The sequence below is a fragment of the Oncorhynchus mykiss genome, chromosome 7 (genome assembly GCF_057628025.1).
Source record: "Oncorhynchus mykiss isolate SJ-2025 chromosome 7, ASM5762802v1, whole genome shotgun sequence".
NCBI lineage: Eukaryota > Metazoa > Chordata > Actinopteri > Salmoniformes > Salmonidae > Oncorhynchus > Oncorhynchus mykiss.
In genome coordinates, this window is record NC_143028.1 from 7377185 (window position 1) to 7390397 (window position 13213).

Below are 13213 nucleotides of genomic sequence, written 5' to 3' on the forward strand. Positions count from 1 at the left end.
GGCAGTATAGTTCCACTGGTAGACTGACACCTTTATAAGACTGTTCTAACCATAAGTCAGCGCCAGGCTCTGTAAATCTATGGTCTTTATGACCGGCCATAAACAGATCTGAATCAATGTTAATATTCAGCAGAGAGAGAGCGACAGACTCATTCCGACCTTAAGGAGAAATTAACTTTATTACGTTCAATGAAAACCTGTCACGTTTTGAAGACATTGTTGATTAGGAGGTGGAATAACAAATATTTTTCTATTGGCTGATAATGATTTTCCCTTATGTGTACTTTGATCTGTGTAGGTGAAGCCATAGGAATATTCTATTCAATATAGGCCCAGACTGTTCTCATACCATTGAAAATCTACTGCTGTAGTCCATTGTTTTCCGACTCCAGTCCTCCAGCACCCCAACAGTACACATTTTTGTTGTGGCCTTGGACCAGAACACCTGACTCAACTTGCCAACTAATCTTCAAGCCCTCCATGAGTTTGTCAGGGAGTACAAACAAAAGTGTTCTTTGGGGGTACAGAAGGACTAGAGTAGGAAACACTGCTGTAGTCAATCCTAAACCTTCCCCTTAATGTAAAATCCTTTACGATTTCCTTTAAACAGCTCAATTCCCATCTTTTCAGCACTTTGAAAGCTTCTGGATTCATCTACAGATGAGGACGGCGACTGCGACTCCCTTACAGCTAAACTATACAGAGAGAAATGATGATTTTACCAGTTAGGTTAAAGCCACAGGAGTAGAGAGGAAGGCTCTCAATAACTCCCCCTAATATCACACCACGTAGGTGATGAAGATGAGCTGGGTCAGTACTGCAATCCGTCTGTTGTTGTGTACATCCGGCTATACAGGGGATTAGGAGAAATATGCAAGAGCAGATTGACACCATCTAATTGGATACAATTTGGGGGTGGACTATACCTTTAACGTATCCCTCACAGACTAAAGAAGTGAAATGGTGGTTTCTTTCCACCATATTTCTTTGACCCAATGCTACACTGGTTGCTCACAATGTAAATAGTTTTACAATTTATGTCTGTAAATGAAAGCGCTCAAGAATTTTAAATCATCATTATTAATATTATTATTATACTCTTAGGTCATTGAGAAAGGAAGGAAAGGAAGGAAGGGAACGAGGAGGGATGTCAGGAAAAAGGTTGAGGAAGATGAAGAGATAAGGAAGAAGCTGAGGGATGGAAGGAGAGAGGGAAGAAAGGAAGGGAGTTAGATAGGAATGATGCATTATTCAACGTTTTCAGTCGTGGAGTTTGGGCCGTGATTGTTGGGAAACAAACCCTTAGGGAACCCATGGATTTTGTATCTAAATGCAGAAAAGTCCTAAAATACTAATAACCACAGAACTCTCCACAAACGACGGGGGTAAACCTGCTCCTCTATATGCTGCACGAATCATTAATTCAGCTGTGAAGTTTATAATTGGTCTGAGAGAAGAGAAAGAGAAAAAAACTGCTTTTGATGCCTTTTGCTTTGAGCAAACTGTTTATATGTTTGAATTAAAAGAGGAATTCATTCAAATCAATAACAATCGGTTTACCTCAGATAATCTCAGAGAAACAGAACCTACACATTTCTAAAAGTTCAAATGAACAATGTGAATAAAATAAGCTAATATTATTGTGAATTAGATTCAATTATCTTGAGTCTTGAGGCTATTCCCAATTCACCCAATCAAGAGCAGAGGCTACAGAATAATCCGCTGGATGCCGGTCATATCTGGTCTATTCTATTTGCCACAGCCCATGTTCATTTGGACATAATGTTCCACACTGTGCCACTTGACATAGTCACCGTTCACACTGTCACAGAGAGAGAGAGACAGAGAGAGAAAGATAGGAAAGTGCACTGCCAGAACATCACAAAGAAAAGATGTACAGCTGAGAGTAGACTCAATCGCAAAAGTGTTTTCAATCAGAATTTTTTTATATATAATTGGACTTGGTGACCTTCACAATAATCACTAAATGGACCTGTCTGTCTATTTGATTGTTGATTGTATTTTGTGTGTGTGTGTGTGTGTGTGTGTGTGTGTGTGTGTGTGTGTGTGTGTGTGTGTGTGTGAGCGTGCACACGTGGACATGTTTAACTATTCTTGTGGGAACCTGAAGTGCCCACAAGAATAGTAAACAAACAGATATTTGACCAACTGGGGACATTTTGTTAGTCCCCACGAGGTCAAATGCTCTTTCTAGGGGGTTTAGGGTTAGGGTTAGAATTAGAATTAGTGTTAGAATTACATTAAGGGTTAGGGTTAGGAACTAGGGTTAGTTTTAGGGTGAAAGGTTAGGTTTTTGGGTTAAGGTTAGGGTTAGGGTTACGGAAAATAGGATTTTGAATGGGCCTGAGTTGTGTGTCCCCACAAGATTAGTTAAACAAGACTGTGTGTGTGTGTCCGTGTGTGTGCTTGCGTCCGTGCGTGTGTGAGTGCTCCTGACTCTGCAGAGAATGTAAGTGACTGGAATGTGTACAACAGGCTGTCTAGACGAGATGACAGACTGCACACAGCGTTCACGTTCTGCCTCTATCTCTGAAGGCCAGACAGGTGAACTTGACAGAGCATCAAACAATACTAAAGGAGACCAGGAAAGTCACATCGTCAAACTGAACCACCAACACACACACACACACACACAGTCACACACTGGGATTCCCTTGGAAGACACAGAGGGAAAATGTCACATCACATAGCATCTACTGATGTTGTGCAGCATGGGTCCTGGAGATACTGTATCCTCAGGAAATGGAACAAAATATCACCATACAGGAAATGTCACCTGAACACAAACAGAAACAGATTGTGGAGCTACAGGTTTTCTATCAAACAGGGGAAATGGATGTGTGTGTGTGTGTGTGTGTGTGTGTGTGTGTGTGTGTGTGTGTGTGTGTGTGTGTGTGTGTGTGTTTGTAGCTACAGGATTTCTATCAAGCAGGGGAAATGCCACAGCTGTTCTGTATGTGTGTGTTACCGTTTTTCTTCAAACGCAAAGCCTTGTGTTAACTGGAGTGTGTGTAATTTCGTTGAAAGCCAAATGTGTGTGTGTGTGTGCGTGTGCGTGTGCGTGTGCGTGTGCGTGTGCGTGTGTGTGTGTGTGTGTGTGTGCGTGTGTCCATGTGTGCGTGTATGCGTATGTGTTTGTGTAACCTAAATCCCAATCAACCATCTACGGATCTCATAGATGACTAACACTCAAAGTAGATTACATCTGTGTGTGGCATACCAAGTGCATGAAGACAAAACACACACACACACACACACTCAGGAGCAATGCATGGGCGTGGCCCCCTTCTCTGACTCAAAATGTAAAGCTCAGACATGGAAGATTAGCGCAGACAAAACAGAATTAGCGACAACAATCTCAGCATGTCACAATGCTTCACAACACACACTCACACACAGGTGTTAGCCTGGGAGGAGTACGGATGGAATAGGCAGTCCTTTGTTGAACATTCCAACAGGTTCTTCTTGATGTCATTTAACCAAATAATATGACAATGATAAAAGCCAAAGTAATACATTTCTGTTGGGGTCACTGTTAGATTGTGGTCACTTGAAATCCTGAAATACATACAAAACCATTCCAGAGTGAAGCCTTTAAATCAAAGATGCCTTTTGACAACGGCTGTGTATGATGAAATGCATTCTTTAAGATCCAATCCTAAAAGTTGACCGCCCTTTTTAAACGGTCGAAACAGCGGAGAATGTCAATTCAAAAACGTAGCGACGCCTTCAAAAGACAAGTCAAGACATTGTAGAACTGTTGAGTAATTATTTGGAAAGTGTTTTCTACTGGGAACAATGTGCTTATGTTCCTAACTCTCCCAACAGAGAGTGATGGGTTTATGTCCTGCTGGTTTGTAGAGAACGTGGTATGCTTTGCCATTAGTCTGAAAGGCTTTTTGTGAGCATTTTAAGTGTCTCAGATGCATCAGAGTGGAAGGGCAGCCACAACACCCACAGGTTGCTTCAGTTTAGACTGAAGGCTAATTCACTTTGCCGAGGAAATCGCTGTAAATTACAAACATAAACAAGAGAGTTATTCCATCCACCTGCCATATTCCATATGCATGACAAAGCAGAAATACATATATATTTTAAAATGGTCAAGTCTCTGTCTTTCTCTCTCTCTCTCTCTCTCTCTCTCTCTCTCTCTCTCTCTCTCTCTCTCTCTCTCTCTCTCTCTCTCTCTCTCTCTCTCTCTCTCTCTCTCTCTCTCTCTCTCTCTCTCTCTCTCTCTCTCTCTCTCTCTCTCTCTCTCTCTCTCTCTCTCTCTCCCTCTCCCCCCTCTCTCTCTCTCTCTCTCTCTCTCTCTCTCTCTCTCTCTCTCTCTCTCTCTTTCTCTCTCTCTCTCTCTCTCTCTCTCTCTCTCTCTCTCTCTCTCTCTCTCTCTCTCTCTCTCTCTCTCTCTCTCTCTCTCTCATAGAAACAGGAAATGTCTGTGTAATTTCAGAAATGTCGACAGACAATTTGCTCGTTGGACACGGTGGGATCTTTATTTGTCTGTCAAATGAAATATGGGAGAAATGGCGGTAGAAATGCCTTTATGCACAAATATTCATACAATAACCATCATATGGAAGTAAACTTGGAGTCACACGATGATATGGGTGAACCACCACGACATGGAAAAGCATCAGAAGTTTATAGCAGATGAAATAAGTTATGATGAACTTCACATGGGGGTAAAGTGCACAGTGATCAGGTACATTTCCAATAAGCTAAACATCGAGGGTAGGCTATTATTTGAATGCTGGTGACATGATGATTGGTGCTTGGCTGCCAATTATCAAATAAAATAAAATAATTTTACTCTTATCCATATTTCTCATTTATCAGCAAAGTCCAGAGAGCATGTGCAAAACAACTGATTGCGCAAGTTTGCTATGTGAGAAAACCATTGGTGGAGTAAGAATGGTGATGGAAATCCAGTTAACTATTCGGAACGTAGAGCGAAAGTTATTTTTACGTTCACTACGTCATCACGCACAGGCTTCTATCCGCAACAAGTCAGTCTGATGGAAACACATATTGTTTAATGCAGATTTTAGAATATTCGCATGAGAATCTGTCGCTACTTGGATGGAAACCTAGCTACTATGACTAGCGTAACAGGAGGGGATGTACATAGAATTAGGAATTTAATAAGATCTCTATGGGGCCGTGAGCTGATTGTAAATGGACAGTCAGCATTCCTGTCTCCTAGCCACTGCCCTCTAACCATGGCCTCCAACTGAACCTGTGGTAAGCTCCACTCAGAAACAGAACTCTTCAAAACCAGTCCTGGAGAGATACAGGGTGTGCAGGCTTTTGTACAAGCCCAGCATTAGCATACCAGACTGCACCAAGGGCTTGAGAAGCCCCAGACACATTTCAGCTGAAGGTAAGCTCTCTGTTCATCCTCCACAACAAGCACATTACTGTCAGCGGTCTAATTAACATAATTGACACGGGAGGAAATGCAAGTGTACAAAAAATCTGTTTTGCCCTTAACGAGACGGTCGTTAACATACAGTGCCTTCAGAAAGTATTCATACCCCATGAGTTATCCACATTTTGTTGTGTTACAGCCTGAATTCAAAATGGATTAAATAGTTTTTTCTCTCTCACCCATCTACACACAATACCCCATAATGACAAAGTGAAAACATGTTTTCAGAAATCTTTGCTAATTTATTGAAAATTAAATACAGAAAAATCTCATTTACATAAAAGTATTCACACCCCTGAGTCAATACATGTTAGAATCATATTTTGGCAGCGATCACAGCTGTGAGTCGTTCTGAGTTTTGCACACCTTGATTGTACAATATTTGCACATTATTTATTTTTTAATTCTTCAAGCTCATTTTAAGCCTCATTTTTTGCAGTTTTACTTTAGTACCTTAATGCAAACAGGATGCATGTTTTGGAATATTTGTATTCTGTACAGGCTTCCTTCTTTTCACTCTGTCATTTAGGTTAGTATTGTGGAGTAACTACAATGTTGTTGATCCATCCTCAGTTTTCTCCTTTCACAGACATTAAACTCAGTAACTTAAAGTCACCATTGGCCTGTGAAATCCCTGAGCTGTTTCTATCCTCTTCGGCAACTGAGTTAGGAAGGACACCTGTATCTTTGAAGTGACTAATTAACAACTTTACAATGCTCGAAGGGATATCAATGTCAGCTTTTTTAAATATATATTTTTTTACCAAGAAGTTCCCTTCTTTGCGAGGCATTGGAAAACCTCCCTGGTTTTTGTAGTTGAATCTGTGTTAGAAATTCACTGTTGGTGTCTTGCCAAAACAAAGGGGTTGAATACTTATTGACTCAAGACATTTTAGCTTTCCATTTTTAAAATTTTTTTTTTTATTTATTTATTTTTTAAACATGAAAAACATAATTCCACTTTGACATTATGGGGTACTGTGTGTAGGCCAGTTGTATTCAGGCTGTAACACAACAACATGTGGAAAAAGTAAAGGAGTGTTGTTATACTTTCTGAAGGAACTGTAGATGATCTAATGAGACAGAGAGGGAGAGATGGAGAGGGAGGTGGAGAGAGAGAGAGGGAGAGGGAGAGGGAGAGAGATGAGGGAGGGGGAGAGAGGGAGAGGGAGAGAGATGAGGGGTTGCAGACTATATTTGACCTCAGACATGAAGCTATAATGAATTATAACCAAATCATTAACTCTCATATTTGACACATAACGCATAATACCAAATGCAAGGAGAGTGGGTATCTATTTGAATCAGTGTTGTTGTGTGTGTTGTAGTTGTGCTGTCTTCGTTGATAAGGATTTGCATTTTACATAAAGGGTTTGTATATAGAGGATTTGTATATAGAGGATTTGTAAATAGAGGGTTTGTATATAGAGGGTTGGTATATAGAGGGTTGGTATATAGAGGGTTGGTATATAAAGGGTTGGTATATAGAGGGTTGGTGTACAGAGGGTTGGTATATAGAGGGTTGGTATATAGAGGGTTGGTATATAGAGGGTTGGTATATAGAGGGTTGGTATATAGAGAGTTGGTATATAGAGGGTTGGTATATAGAGGGTTGGTATATAAAGGGTTGGTATATAGAGGGTTGGTATATAGAGGGTTGATATATAGAGGGTTGGTATATAGAGGGTTGGTATATAAAAGGGTTGGTATATAGAGGGTTGGTATATAGAGGGTTGGTATATAAAGGGTTGGTATATAGAGGGTTGGTATATAGAGGGTTGGTATATAAAGGGTTGGTATATAGAGGGTTGGTATATAGAGGGTTGGTATATAAAGGGTTGGTATATAGAGGGTTGGTATATAAAGGGTTGGTATATAAAGGGTTGGTATATAGAGGGTTGGTATATAGAGGGTTGGTATATAGAGGGTTGGTATGTAGAGGGTTGGTATTTAAAGGGTTGGTATATAAAGGGTTGGTATATAAAGGGTTGGTATATAGAGGGTTGGTATATAAAGGGTTGGTATATAAAGGGTTGGTATATAGAGGGTTGGTATATAGAGGGTTGGTATATAGAGGGTTGGTATATATATGGTTGGTATATAGAGGGTTGGTTTATAAAAGGTTGGTATATAGAGGGTTGGTATATAGAGGGTTGGTATATAAAGGGTTGGTATATAGAGGGTTGGTATATAAAGGGTTGGTATATAGAGGGTTGGTATATAGAGGGTTGGTATATAAAGGGTTGGTATATAGAGGGTTGGTATATAGAGGGTTGGTATATAAAAGGTTGGTATATAAAGGGTTGGTATATAGAGGGTTGGTATATAGAGGGCTGGTATATAGAGGGTTGGTATATAAAGGGTTGGTATATAGAGGGTTGGTATATAAAGGGTTGGTATATAGAGGGTTGGTATATAGAGGGTTGGTATATAGAGGGTTGGTATATAAAGGGTTGGTATATAGAGGGTTGGTATATAGAGGGTTGGTATATAGAGGGTTGGTATATAAAGGGTTGGTATATAGAGGGTTGGTATATAGAGGGTTGGTATATAAAGGGTTGGTATATAAAGGGCTGGTATATAGAGGGTTGGTATATAGAGGGTTGGTAGATGACTATTGGATGGTTGTGACACTAAAGAAACAGAAAGAAGTGTCAGCGCCTGCAGTCTCAAGAGGTGTGCTGTTCTTCACAGCTGTGTTATCAAAGGAAAGGAGAGAGGGAATAATAGAGAGCGAAAGAGCTCTGCCACACTGCCTTTTCTATTACCTGCCTGACATCCCTCTTTCCTCAACCTGTCAATCACAGTTCACATCCCATTGACCTCTGCTGAGAGCCTATTGTAGACACACACATAGACCGCACGCACGAACACGCATGCCAACACCACACACACACAAGCACACGCTAGAGAAGAGGCGTCAAACATGTAGCCCCGGGGCTTTTTACCTCCTGCCATCTGATAATGTGTTCCCAAGACAAACCTCTTAGTTTGGAAAAAACATTGAGGCTGGAGAATAAAAATTCCCATCAATGCAGTTAATGAATTCAAACGTGATGCTACGTAGTTAATGAGGCAGCTAATATTCTCTGAACATATACGGCGCATTCGGAAAGTATTCAGATCCCTTGACTTTTTCCACATTTTGTTACGTTACAGCCTTATTCTAAAATTAATTGTATTGTTTTATCCCATCATTAATCTACAAACAATACCCCACAATGACAAAGCAAAAATAGGTTTTGAGACATTTTTGCAAACAGTAAAAAAAATAAAAGATCACATTTACATAAGTATTCAGACCCGTTACTCAGTACTTTGTTGAAGCACCGTTGGCAGCGATTACAGCCTCAAGTCTTCTTGGGTATGACGCTACAAGCTTGGAACACCTGTACTCTAACTTCCGCGACGCATATAAGGCCCTGCCCCGCCCCCCTTTCGGAAAAGCTGACCACGACTCCATTTTGTTGATCCCTGCCTACAGACAGAAACTAAAACAAGAGGCTCCCACGCTGAGGTCTGTCCAACGCTGGTCCGACCAAGCTGACTCCACACTCCAAGACTGCTTCCATCACGTGGACTGGGAGATGTTTCGTATTGCGTCAGATAACAACATTGACGAATACGCAGATTCGGTGTGCGAGTTCATTAGAACTTGCGTTGAAGATGTCGTTCCCATAGCAACGATTAAAACATTCCCTAACCAGAAACCGTGGATTGATGGCAGCATTCGTGTGAAACTGAAAGTGCGAACCACTGCTTTTAATCAGGGCAAGGTGTCTGGTAACATGACCGAATACAAACAGTGCAGCTATTCCCTCCGCAAGGCTATCAAACAAGCTAAGCGCCAGTACAGAGACAAAGTAGAATCTCAATTCAACGGATCAGACACAAGAGGCATGTGGCAGGGTCTACAGTCAATCACGGACTACAGGAAGAAATCCAGCCCAGTCACGGACCAGGATGTCTTGCTCCCAGGCAGACTAAATAACTTTTTTGCCCGCTTTGAGGACAATACAGTGCCACTGACACGGCCTGCAACGAAAACATGCGGTCTCTCCTTCACTGCAGCCGAGGTGAGTAAGACATTTAAACGTGTTAACCCTCGCAAGGCTGCAGGCCCAGACGGCATCCCCAGCCGCGCCCTCAGAGCATGCGCAGACCAGCTGGCCGGTGTGTTTACGGACATATTCAATCAATCCCTATACCAGTCTGCTGTTCCCACATGCTTCAAGAGGGCCACCATTGTTCCTGTTCCCAAGAAAGCTAAGGTAACTGAGCTAAACGACTACCGCCCCGTAGCACTCACATCCGTCATCATGAAGTGCTTTGAGAGACTAGTCAAGGACCATATCACCTCCACCCTACCTGACACCCTAGACCCACTCCAATTTGCTTACCGCCCAAATAGGTCCACAGACGATGCAATCTCAACCACACTGCACACTGCCCTAACCCATCTGGACAAGAGGAATACCTATGTGAGAATGCTGTTCATCGACTACAGCTCGGCATTCAACACCATAGTACCCTCCAAGCTCGTCATCAAGCTCGAGACCCTGGGTCTCGACCCCGCCCTGTGCAACTGGGTACTGGACTTCCTGACGGGCCGCCCCCAGGTGGTGAGGGTAGGCAACAACATCTCCTCCCCGCTGATCCTCAACACTGGGGCCCCACAAGGGTGCGTTCTGAGCCCTCTCCTGTACTCCCTGTTCACCCACGACTGCGTGGCCACGCACGCCTCCAACTCAATCATCAAGTTTGCGGACGACACAACAGTGGTAGGCTTGATTACCAACAACGATGAGACGGCCTACAGGGAGGAGGTGAGGGCCCTCGGAGTGTGGTGTCAGGAAAATAACCTCACACTCAACGTCAACAAAACTAAGGAGATGATTGTGGACTTCAGGAAACAGCAGAGGGAACACCCCCCTATCCACATCGATGGAACAGTAGTGGAGAGGGTAGCAAGTTTTAAGTTCCTCGGCATACACATCACAGACAAACTGAATTGGTCCACTCACACAGACAGCATCGTGAAGAAGGCGCAGCAGCGCCTCTTCAACCTCAGGAGGCTGAAGAAATTCGCACTCACAAACTTTGCACTCACAAACTTCTACAGATGCACAATCGAGAGCATCCTGGCGGGCTATATCACCGCCTGGTATGGCAACTGCACCGCCCTCAACCGTAAGGCTCTCCAGAGGGTAGTGAGGTCTGCACAACGCATCACCGGGGGCAAACTACCTGCCCTCCAGGACACCTACACCACCCGATGTCACAGGAAGGCCATAAAGATCATCAAGGACATCAACCACCCGAGCCACTGCCTGTTCACCCCGCTATCATCCAGAAGGCGAGGTCAGTACAGGTGCATCAAAGCTGGGACCGAGAGACTGAAAAACAGCTTCTATCTCAAGGCCATCAGACTGTTAAACAGCCACCACTAACACTGACACTGACTCAACTCCAGCCACTTTAATAATGGGAATTGATGGGAAAGGACGTAAATATATCACTAGCCACTTTAAACAATGCTACCTTATATAAATGTTACTTACCCTACATTATTCATCTCATATGCATACGTATATACTGTACTCTATATCATCGACGGTATCCTTATGTAATACATGTATCACTAGCCACTTTATACTATACTATGCCACTTTGTTTACATACTCATCTCATTTGTACATACTGTACTCGATACCATCTACTGTATCTTGCCTATGCTGCTCTGTACCATCACTCATTCATATATCCTTATGTACATATTCTTTATCCCCTTACACTGTGTACAAGACAGTAGTTTTGGAATTGTTGGTTAGATTACTTGTTATTACTGCATTGTCGGAACTAGAAGCACAAGCATTTCGCTACACTCGCACTAACATCTGCTAACCATGTGTATGTGACAAATAAAATTTGATTTGATTTGATTTGATTTGATATCTGGGGAACAAAATACAAAACAAACGTAAAGTTCTGCAGGCTACACAGCAACTATACAAAATCAAGATCCCACAAACTAAGGTGGGAAAAAGGCTGCCTAAGTATGATCCCCAATCAGAGACAACAATGGACAGCTACCTCTGATTGGGAACCATAGCTTGTGGCTCTGCCAACTTCGGTGGCGCCTCTGGTGCGGAGATTGTCGCCGGAAGCTCCGGACCGTGAATCATCGCCAGGGGAATCGAACCATGGATCGTCGCATGGGACTCTGGACTGTAGATCATCGCCGGGGACTCCGGACTGGGAACCCCCGCTGGAGGCTCCGGACTGGGAACCCTCACTGGAGGCTCCGGACTGGAAACCCTCGCTGGAGGCTCCACTCCATGGATCATCACTGGAGGCTTCCGGCCATGGATCATCACTGGAGGCTTCAGGCCATGGATCATCACTGGAGGCTCCGGGCCATGGATCATCACTGGAGGCTTCGGACTGGGAACCCTCACAGGAGGCTCCAGACTTCGGAGGCGCACTGGAGCCCTGGTGTCTGGAGCCGGCTCAGGGCGTACCAGGCTGGGGAAACGCACTGGAGGCCGGTGCGTGGAGCTGGCACAGGATATACTGGGCCGTGGAGGCGCACTGGAGGTCTGGAGCGTAGAGCCTGGTTTTAGATGGAAGAGCCTCAATCTTCTATTGATTTTATTTTCCATACATATAAAGGATGAGGCTATTGAGCGGCAATGCAGACTTAAGAGTCTACATTGGAAAGTTGAAATCCCCTGCATGTTAGCTAGTGGGAAAACCCCCTTTTGGATTTTTACATGTTTAATGTTTAATTTTTTTTTTTTAGTTAGAGTTCAGGGTTCATATCGTTTGTTTATGCTCGGTGAGATAGAGGAGAGTTCAACACATGGAAAAAGGTACCACCCCACTTTTACAGTAGGATCCAGTCTGGATATTGAATGGTCAAAGTGCAATGGCAGGTAACAGACTGCTTGTATGTACATGGAACATTAGAGGGAGCCATAACCCCATTAAAAGGAAGAAGGTACTGTCTTTTTTTGAAAAAATAAAATATTGATATTGCCCTGTTGCAAGAAACTCATTTGGATGATAAGGAGCACCTAAAATTACAACAAGGGGGGTTTGGTCAAGTGTTTTTCTCATCATTTACATCCAGAAGTAGAGGTGTAGCAATTCTGGTGAAAAATAACTTACCACTTAAGGTCTTGAATTGTGTGAAAGATAAATTTGGTCACTTTGTTATAATTAATGGTACTTTACAAGGGCAGAACATTTCCATAATGAATATTTACTTCCCCCCTGCTCACCCCCCTGATTTCCTCACTAAGGTATTTCTAGACTTTTCAGAATTAAACTCGGACACTGCAGTGGTTGGAGGAGATTTTAACTGCTTGTTGAACCCCCTTATTGATAAGTTTCCCAGCGGTATAGCTTCACTCTCTCCTCAAGCTAAGTCACTTAAAGCTATTTGTGATGATCTGGGGTATGCGGATGTCTGGAGAGCTTTTCATCCCTCCAACAGAGAGTTCACTTTTTTCTCTGCACCTCATGGATGTCAGACTAGAATAGATTACTTTTTTTATGCCCAGGACGTCTTTGCAGTCTGTTTTATCCACTAGGATAGGAAGCATAGTCATATCTGATCATGCTGAGGTGATCCTGGACATAAAACTCAACGGGGCATTCAATCGGTCAAGACATTGGAGGTTGAATACCACCATTCTGAAAGACCATACATTCACATCATATTTTATTACAGAGTTTAAAGCATTTTTCTCTATTAACTCT